Source organism: Xenopus tropicalis, chromosome 5 (genome assembly GCF_000004195.4).
Source record: "Xenopus tropicalis strain Nigerian chromosome 5, UCB_Xtro_10.0, whole genome shotgun sequence".
Classification (NCBI taxonomy): Eukaryota; Metazoa; Chordata; class Amphibia; order Anura; family Pipidae; genus Xenopus; species Xenopus tropicalis.
The window spans coordinates 115,298,166-115,309,291 of record NC_030681.2 but is presented as its reverse complement, the minus strand read 5'-3'; the positions used below and the strand labels follow the sequence as shown (position 1 = coordinate 115,309,291).

Here is an 11,126-nt window from a genome sequence, read left to right as displayed (position 1 = left end):
TTTAAAACATATTTACATCTTACTCCTCTCTACTTGTGCTAAAGAAAATATTGCTGAGTAAGGTGTAAGGCACAGAATGCAGGGAGCCCTGTAATTAACAGCTGCAGCCACAAACTCGCAAAGTACTTTTCATTCCCTATATTTCAGTGTAATTTTACCCACCTTTCTTAGGAGTAGGGATGCACTGAATCCACTTTTTTGGATTCTGCTGATCCCCCAAATCCTTTGTAAAGAATTTGGCCGAATACCGAACAGAATCCTAATAAGCATACGCTAATTAGGTTTTGGAAGGGTTAAATGTCATTATGCACACATCGCGCAGCAAAAAAAATTCAACTTCCGCGTTTAAGTGACAAAACGCACATGATTTTTCGGATTTGGAGGAATCCAAATCCTGCCAAAAAAGGCCAAATCTTGGCCAAAAACCGAATCCTGGATTCGGTGCATCCCTACTTAGGAGCAAATATTTGTGCCCATTTACAAGGTACAAAGGCATAGACGCGGGGCAGGCAATATATGATTGACAACTGGGATTTTTAATTGCCTTTATAATGGGTTTGGATGTGTTAATATAAAAATGAATTTGGGTTTCATGTTTAATTTGAAAAGGACTTTTATTATACAACTTTTTATGTCTGGGTGACAAGTCCACTTTAATTACACCAGTAACCAGGACCAGCAGGGTTAGAATGGAAGATAAACAGTAGAAGGACAAAAAAAAACCAGCAATAAACTAAAAACTGCACCCTTAACCAGGAAGAAACCTTGACAAGCAGACAGTCCCGCTTTTTTCACCCTGTCCCGCTGTCCCGGATACTTACAGAATTGTCCCGCGGTGCTCGGCTTTCTTCGGGTTTTCTCGGCTTCTTCCAGCTTGCTTCTCTTCGGCTCTTTTCGGCTCTTTTCGGCTCCTTCAGCTTCGGGTCATCTCGTTCTCCTGCAAGTCTCGCGAGATGAGAGTTGGGATAGGCTGCAGGCTGTTTCAGTTCTTGTACCCACTCGGACCTGCCAGCCTCTAGTTTTATTTGTAATGTATGGGGACATTGGTTTAAATTTACTTTACCATTGCGCCAACCTACCATGCTTTGTACCAACAGTAATGAGTGGCAGGACCCACTGTGTCATCTTTTATATCAACCAAATATTAAATATGTGGGAAGATCACTGGGTCCCTGCATGCTTAGCCCATTCTTTTTGTGGCCTAGAGTTTGAGTTTTTACAGTTAAAATCTTTTTTGTAATTATTTTTATAGTGTAGTGATGCGTGAATTTTTCAGAACACATGGACTCGCAGCGAAAGTGTGGACTTTTTTTTTTCATGAAACCACAGCAAAAAATGTCGCTGTTACATATAAATCACATGTACCCCATACAGAACAGTGTCCATTTCTCTACAAGAAGTTGAGTGTGACCCTGTATAAGATCTACAGGAAAGTCTAATATTGGCAAGGAAATGCCGTAAAGATTGTGCCATATCTGCGTCTGTTACATAATGTAATTATGCAGTAATCGTGTGTGTGAAGGGAGCATAGTACCACCAGAGTCTGCGCAAACCCATGTGCTCCTTACAAGATCCTGTGTTCTACATTTGTGTCCCCTTTCTAAAAACTGCATACCTCCCAACTGTGACGGTTTTCGCGGGACAGTCCCTCGTTTAACAGCTCATCCTGCAGTCTCGGATTCTTATTGAAAAGTCCCTCATTTCCCTTTGATCTCCTGCACTGAAGCTAAAAAAGGTACGCATTTAATTAAAAGTAGCTTTTGGCAGAGCCCAGAAATGTGTCACCTGCACTTAGATACAGTGTTTCTCACTTTTAATTAAAAAAGTGGGCTTTTGACAGAGAGCCCAGAAAGGTAACGAGCCCCCCCTGCACTGAAATACAAGTGTAACTAATAAGCTAAACTGGGAGAACTGAGACTCACAGCTTAAAGGGCAACTTCACTTTTTTCAACAAAACTGTAATAACACATAAAACATGACCCCAAAACTCACAGAAATGTGTTCAAACTTTAAATAACCTGCCAAATTTAGTCAAATGGAAGTGGTATTTAGAGGGTGTGGTCACAAAAATGGGCGTGGTCAAAAAAATTACCGAGCTGCGCGCACCATTTGTTTTTGTCCCTCTTTCTGTTTTCAAAATGTTGGGAGGTATGCAACACAACCAGTCTCTCCACTATTTTACCTTCAGCACAACCATCAGTTGTTCTTCATGCACAGCCAGTTCTTTAAATGTACCTCACCCAAAGCCCAAAAGTCTCTCATATGTACCTCACCCACAGTACAATCTGTGTCTCACTTGTATGTCACCCACAGCCCAACCACAAATTTAAAAGAACCTAACCTACAACACCATCAGGCTCTCAAATGTATTTCATACTGAGCAAAACCTTAGTTGTTCTTCTGAATGTATCTAACTCAGAGCACAGCAAGAAGCATTCTCCCACATCTTCTTCACCCACAGATAAAAAAGTCACTCCACTAACCCTTACCCACAGCACAATCAGTCTTCTCAGTTGTACCTCACCAACAGCTCAACCAGTCAATCCCTGTATCTTAACCACAGCACAAGCAGTCAAATCAAAAACTCAAATGTATCTAACCCACACCACAACCAAAAATATACAAAACCCACAGCATAACAGGTCACTCCACGAGATCTATTCCATAGAACATCCATTCTCTCAGTAATACCTAACCCACAGCACAAAGAGTCTTTCAAATGTACCTCATCAACAGCACAGTCACTCCACTAGATGTCACCCTCTCCTCAAGCAGTATTTTATTTATACATAACCCACAGCACATCCAGTCACTCCACTATTTATCATTTATAGCAGTCTATGGGTTGTACTTACCAAAATCATAACCAGTCAACCAAACACACCAAAATTAGTTTCTCAAAAATACCTAAACCACAGCACACACAGTTTCTCAAAAGCACCTAATTCACAGCACAACCAGTTAATCCAATCGACATAACTCACAGCATAACCAGTCACTCAAATACAACTACCAACATCATAAACAGTAACTCAAATGTACCTAACCCATAACACAACCAGTCACTACAATATACTATACCCACCACCCAACCATTCTCTCAATGAAACCTAACCCACACCACAAACAGTCTCTCAAATAGACCTAACAGCACAACCATTTATTCCCCTATTGCTCACCCACAGCCCAATCGGTCTCACAACTGAACCTACTAACATCATAAACAGGCACTCAATTTAACCTAACCCATAGCACAACCAATCACTCCACTACATCTCACCCACATACTAACCATTCTCTCATTTATACCTCACACATACCACAATCAGTCTCAAAAAAAATATGCCTGACCCATAGCACAAGACATTCAAGTAAATATCATGCACCTCACAACCATTCTCTCAATTATACCTAAGCCACACTACAACACAAATTGTACCTAAGAACAACATAAACACTCACTCAAACCAGACATTCAACTAAATCTCACAAACATCCCCTCAAAAATCTCAGTTACACCTCACACCACAAGCCACAACTCAAATAAACCTAACCAAAAAACACCCAGACATTCCACTATTCATAACCCGCAGCCCAATCAGTCTGTCTTGCAGTTTCACCTACAAACATTATAACCAACATGATGTGACTGCTCAGTTTACACTACCGCCTCCAGAAGCTATTCACTAAATTGGGAATGAACTTACCGCATTTTAACACAGTGTATATATATATTAATTCGGCACTTGCACACTTAGGGGCTGATTTACTTACCCACGAACGGGTCGAATGGAGTCCGATTGCGTTTTTTTCGTAATGATCGGTACTTTGCGATTTTTTCGTATGTTTTGCGATTTTTTCGGATTCTTTACGAATTTTTCGGATCCAATACGATTTTTGCGTAAAAACGCGAGTTTTCCTATCCATTACGAAAGTTGCGTAAAAAGTTGCGCATTTTGCGTAGCGTTAAAACTTACGCGAAAAATGCGCAACTTTTCACGTAAGTTTTAACGCTACGCAAAATGCGCAACTTTTTACGCAACTTTCGTAATGGATACGAAAAACTCGCGTTTTTATGCAAAAATCGTATTGGATCCGAAAAATTCGTACAGAATCTGAAAAAATCGCAAAACATACGAAAAAGTCGCAAAATATTCGTTTTCAAGTCGGAACTTTTCCAATTTGGGTCGGATTCGTGGGTTAGTAAATCAGCCCCTTAATATCCGATTATGCTCTCAATATAATGAATTTGTTTGATGTAATTAATCTACAAGGCTACTAGAGCAACTATCGTGATGTTTTAATGAATTTGTTTTAACTATCATTTTGAGTGTTGATTTTACAAACTCAGGTTCTGATTCATTTTAATGTAATAATAAAAGTTGAGTTTTATGCCGAAGCACTAAATTTTCAATATTTTTCTATTTTGATATTGGTGGTAGACACCATGTGCTCAGTGGAAATTGTATTATACACAGCTAGTACTGGTTACTTGTGTTAGTGAATTAAACATTATAACCAGTTACTGAAATGTAGCTCACCCATAGCACAACCAGACATTTAACTAAATGTCACACTGCCACAAGTCTCTTAAATACACCTAAACCACACCACAATAAGCCATTCCAGAATGCATCAGCCAAATCCCCATCAGTCTCTTAAACTACCTACCAACATCGTAACAAGTCACACCAATGCACCTAACCCATAGCACAACCAGTCACTTCACTAGATCTCATCCTCAGCCAAATTATTCTCTCAATTATACCAAACCCACACCACAACCAGGCTTTCAAGTACAGGTATAGGAACCATTATCCAGAATGCTCGGGACCAAGGGCATTCCGGATAAGGGATCTTTCCGTAATTTGGATCTTCACACCTTAAGTCTACTAAAAAATCAATAAAACATTAATTAAACCCAATAGGAATCTTTTGCATCCAATAAGGATTATTTATATCTTAGTTGGGATCAATTACAAGGTTCTGATTTATTTCTACATAGAAAAAGGAAATCAGTTTTAAAATTCTGAATTATTTGATTAAAATGGAGTCTATGGGAGACGGGCTTTCCGTAATTCGGAGCTTTCTGGATAACGGGTTTCCGGATAAGGGGTCCGATACCTGTATACCTAACTCACAGAACCACCAGTCACTCCACTAGATGTAAACCACAGCACAACCAGTCACCTATACAACATACAACACTCAGCACAACAAGTCACTCCACTATACATCAACCCATATCCCAATCAGTCTCTCAGTTGCACTTACCAACATCATAACCAGACACTCAAATTTATCTAACCTACAGCCCAAGAGTCACTCTACTAGATTCTCTCCATTATACCTAACCCACACCACAACCAGTCACTCCATTAGCTGTCACTCACAGCCCAATCAGTCACTCAGTTGCACCTATCAACATCATGACCGGTCATTTATATGGACCCAACCCATAGCACAACCAGTCACTTAATTTAAACCACAGCACAACCATTCTCTCAATTATTTCTAAACCACACCACAACCAGTTCCTCCAATACACCTAACCCACACCACAACCCATCACTCCACTATACATCACCTTTAGCCCAATAAGTTTCTTAGTTAAACCTACCAACATCCTAACCAGTCTCTCAAATGTATTTAACCTATAGCACAACCTGTAACTCTATTATACTATCACAAAGCAGTTACTGTACTATTTATCATTATTTATACACTGCCTAGACATGACATATTTTCAATATTTTTTTTAAATGCTTTAATTGGAACCTTTGTCATATGCTTAAATTAACTTTTTTTTTTTTTGCAAAACTTTTGTAATTGTAATATATACCTTTTGATAAGAGCTTGAATTTCTTCTTGGGTAGACTAATATCCAGGGTTGCAGTAATGTCCAGGGCTACAATTAGTTGTGTGTAAGTTTTGTATTATGTTAAGTTCATTTAATGTTTTAAGTGTATTTTATTTGCTTTCTTTTGGCTGATTGCTTATACATGCAGATACTGGGCTGTGTGGTAATTTAAATACCACTGATTAGCTAAAGCTAGATGTCAGTTAAATTATACTGATATTTTTATACTTTTGAATAACCCTCAACAAGAGTTTAAGAAACCAATTCCTGTACTAAGTCACCCATCTATTTATTAAGTTAAATTGAGAATCTATAAGAATATTAAAAGTGTTATCTATCCTTTTCATTGGCTCTTGTCCTTACTTGTTGCACAAACCCAGGGCTGCCATAAAGGGGCAATGGGCAGGGCTCTGGGTATCATTTGTCCCTGTAGGGAGCATTGAGAATGGTTTGATCTGGGTTAGCATTAAGCTCATAAGCTTGACTTCACACTTTCAGCTGTCAGAAGCTATACATGTACTTGCACAGTACAGGTATGGGATCCCTTATCTAGAAACCTGATATCCCAGAAGCCCCAAATTATAGGAAGGCCATGTCCCATAGAGTCCTTTGTAAGCAAGTAATTCTATTTTTTAATTATTTCCTTTTTCTCTATAATAATAAAACAGTAACTTGTTCTTGATGGTAACTAAGTTGCATGAATCTATATTGGTGGGAAAAAGAAACCTATTTTAGGATTTAATGTTTCTTTTACATATAGTGATCAACATTACGGAAAATCCCAAGTCCTAAGCAATCTGGATAATAGATCCTATGCACAGATTTGCCTTTCATATGTACATGCATTGTATAAGGAAGCCATAACTGTGACCATTATGTGACTTTAATCAAGCATTTATATCAACTTGGTGAAATGATATTATGAATTTCTTATTTGGCACACACAAGACATTTCCTTGCACATGTTTAGGTATTAACACTGGGGAGAGAATATTTTGCTTTGGATCTGTGTGTCTGTGACAGAAATGTTCAGCTTGCAGCAAAAGTCTATTTGGGGATTCTGGGAGCTGTAAATCCACTGTAAATTATAGTGACAGTTTCCCTTTGGCTTCTCCTACCTATAAATACAGGAGCGTGGGATATACTGTATCTGGGCTTTGGTGTGTCCCCAGTTATTATGGATCTTATAGGGATGTATCTGTATCACAATAAAAGCTTTTCTGGCACAAACCCAACTGTTTATTACTAAACCTATGCCTGGCTGCTGCAGCTGTGACACATGGTTTTGGGGTAAACAATGTCTTCAACCAGTCAGTTGCATTGTCCCATCCCTAAGCCTGCTTCAGTCTAAGGTGATTGGCTATCTCCGGTCACATGTTTAGCGTTATTGCTAGAGATCACAGCTCATTACCTGCTCTCTCTGTAAGTACATTTTTCAGCTAAATATTATAACTTTATGTTTATCATTCATAAATAGGATGGAATTGCACATGTTATAGCATTATTTATTTAGCAGCAGAGATTTCTGCACATTTCCTGTGCCACTGACAGTGCTAAAGAGCCAGGGTGGCAGTTAATGGCAGTTGGGCAGCAGCTTTATGGATGGAAATATTAAAACATATCAACACAAATATGTAGGGATCTGTCAGTATCACTTTGATCTTTTGTGTCTGTCTGTCCTTTTGAAGTGGTAGTTGCCAGAATCTTTACTCATTTAGCGGGGTCTAGCCAACTGCCAAACTCTGTTGGATGATGGTGGGAGTTGTAGTTCAGTAACAGCTACATGGCAACAGGTGCTGCTGATAATGTATATTTTCTCATACACCTACACCAAGGGGCATATTTATTATAGTGTGTAAGCAATTGAGTTTAAACTGTCACCTACAATTTAGAAAACAACAGCAAAAATGTGATTTATTGCTATGGGCAACATCACTGGTGATGTTGGCTTGCAGACTATTATAAATATGCCCTAAGTCAGCCAATTCCCTTTCTGGTCTCCAAGCTATAGAGATGGTTGGACCCACCTGTCAAAATATAAGAACAGCTCCCAGTGGGCTCCAGCCAAGAACACTTCCCATCAGCCCTTTCTTATTCCCTACATAACTCATAACATTTAGCAGTATCTATAGCTAATATTTGTGAGTGTGAGCCGTGAATATTAGGTTTCCCACCGGGCCCTAGGAGGCCCATTCCAACACTGGCTATACACACAATGGCAGGTAATAGATTTAGCATTTAGGAGAATTTAAAGGAAACACAATGTTCACGCCATGTCCATGTTTTGTAGCTTTCATGTTGCCTGCATATTAGCTGTGAAATATACCGATCTCTCTTCTCTATTACAGGAGAAACGGTTATGGGTTGCAAGCTGTGTAGAGTTGAGGTAAGGATGCTCACGTGTTCCCTTTTGTCTCTCTTAAGGGCCTGGGTAAAGAATATGGTGGCACTGACATAGGAGGGTGTGGGAGTTCAGGGCAAAACAGATGGGGGCCAAATTAAACACCTGGGCACATGGAGCTCTATTGACATATCTGAGACAGATAATTACCCACACACACACATTGTACTGATACAATCAGGTTTTGAGAAACCATAATCTTAACAGGTGTGAGGGAATGTCCTTTAATTTTTTATAACTGTGTTCATTTTTACAGAACTCAGTTATTCCTACAAAGCATGAGAATGCTTACGTGGAGATCCTAGAGATCAGTGATGTGCATGACTCTCTGGTGGAGTTTACTGCCACCTTAGAGCTGCCCGACCACCCGGCAAAGCCATCTTTCCTAGGTAAGTGTGATCAGTACTAAAAAACACTATTTAATTTCCATAGTAAGAGCCAGATATCTGGAAACCCAATTTCAATTTAAAGGACCCCGCCGCTAGATAATAATGACATCTATTGTATTTTAATTCTTGTAGAATCTCCACATCCTGCTGGGAATGAAGAGGACCCTGGCTCTTCCCACAACATCGGAGGGGCCATTCCTTTTCATGAGCCTGAGGGCTCCGAGCCAGCAGAGTCTATGACCAGGGATACAGCCAGCCCCACCAATTTCAACTGGCCTTCATTCGTAAGTACATTGTATAAATGTTACATTTATATATACCGTATATATACACACACACACACAATTTTCTGACTATATGCTTAATGTTCTTTTATTTAACTTGCCAATATTAAGACCTCATACATGATATATATAAGTGTTGAGATGACATCCTGCTTAATGTTGGTTTCTTAATATGCTTTAATTCAGGATGCCAAGGTGGAGGTCCCTGGTATAGTAGATACTTCCGAGGCACTGGTGGTCATTTTTGTGAGGGCTAATTCATATGAACCACCAGCATTGCCAGATTTATCGGGTAAGTAGGATCATGCACCGACTTCTTGAAGTTTATGATAGAGTTGATCATGCAGATTTATTAAACACAGTCCATCTAATGTATTGTTGATTCCTATATCCGGCCACCTGGGCCATCAACTTTAGGGTCTCCATAATTGTGGAGAATTTGACCTTGTACTCATATAGCTTATAACTGATATCTCTCTGTCCTAGTATTCTTAGTGCATTTATGTGGATTATATGGGCATTTATATTTGCTTTTAGTAATGGGATACATATATATTTATATAGGAGAGTATTAACACTTTTTTATGAAGTATAGTTCTAATATTGCACTTATAATGATGATAAACTGTTTTATAATTTTGAGACTCTATTGTTCCATTTCTGCATATTCAGAAGATCCTGATTGTGATGCTGGCATGTCCAATAACAACGGACTTCCCAATCAGGAGCAAGATTCTGAGCCAGAGAAGGACACCGAGGATGATAATTCCACCTCTTCCAGTCCTCTATTACCAGTAAGTAGATTCTACAGACTTTTCATATTTTTAGAAAAACCAATGAATGAAATTCATGGAACGTTCATTCTGTGCATAATAATCGTTTATCCTTTATTTGCAGCTCTGCAGTCCTGACTTTGGCTCAGATTTTGCCAATAACATACAGGGTGCTGAAGGACCATCTATCAGGTATCTGATTTGGGATATATTCTCTTTTCTTTTGGTTTAGAATTGTAAGTTGCTTATTTATGAAAATATTAGTATTGCATAATTTGCACTTAATTCTATTATAGTTCCCTTGTCATTAGAGGGTATTATCAGTAACTGGCTAATACCTTCTGGTGACTGGATACAACAGAAACATCACCAAATAAACTGTATATTAGATCAATCTTGTCTGTGAACATGAAGAAAACATAAATAACCTTTATTTTATTTTTCAGCCCTGTTGAGCCCAGATCTCCCTCACTTGCAAATTTCAACCTGGGCCAAGTGTTGGGAGAAGGAGCATTTGGGAAGGTGAGCGACTCATTGCACAGTTAGGTTTTAGTTACTACTGATTTACTCAGAGTGATTGAACTTTCTGCCTTCTGACTCCAGGTATTCCTAGCCGAGCACAAAAACACCAAAGAACTATGTGCTATCAAGGCCCTGAAAAAAGAGGAGATTTTGAAAAGGGGCAACTTGGACAGGTCAGTGACAGGGGAAAGATTAATATTGGCCATATTTGTGTCATCTTTTCTCATATTCAGCTTTATATGTAGGACAGGTTTCTCTTTTTATATTTAGTATCTGTCTGACCTCACATTCCTTTAAATTATTTGCATTTGGATATTATCTGCTGTATTGCCCCGTGTCTGTTTATTAGGATAAAGGGTAAGTGTAATGTTCCCTTGTGTGAGTCTCACATGGTGATAATGGGATGATTTTACCCACAGTGTCTTCAAAGAGAAGGAAATCCTCCAGAGGGTGAGTTCTGCCGAACACCCGTTCCTAGTGTCAATGCATGGAACCTTCCAGACGGAGTCTCACCTATTTTGTGTGATGGAATATCTCCCTGGAGGTGACATGTATGAATTTGTAACATCCGTGGAACTGCAAGAACCGGACGTCATGTAAGTAGATTGGGAATGAGGGAATAAGTTTCTCAAAGGGGCATTTTCAGTGAAGCATCATCATAGCATATATTTTTACAATGTAACATAATACAAGCAATGCTACACCTATCATACAGATAACTGCCTTACTTCTCACTATGATCACCTCAATTCTCACACATCAGCTTATATATCAATAAAGAAAAAATATTTAAAGTAACTGAATTTTATTTTTTCTCTATTCAGGTTTTACACCGCATGTGTCGTTCTTGGCCTGGTGGCATTACACCACCTTGGCATTGTTCATAGGTAAGCATTA

The 11,126-nt window shown here is 39.0% G+C and overlaps 1 non-coding gene across 1 annotated transcript; it reads left to right on the top strand.

Moving 5' to 3' along the window:
• The first annotated feature begins 7,817 nt into the window (after nucleotides 1-7,817).
• LOC101734642 lies at nucleotides 7,818-11,124 on the top strand. Its single transcript, XR_004222862.1, has 4 exons — nucleotides 7,818-9,899; nucleotides 10,154-10,229; nucleotides 10,311-10,402; nucleotides 10,649-11,124. It is a non-coding gene; the product is annotated as an uncharacterized LOC101734642 (transcript).
• Nucleotides 11,125-11,126: the final 2 nt, after the last annotated feature.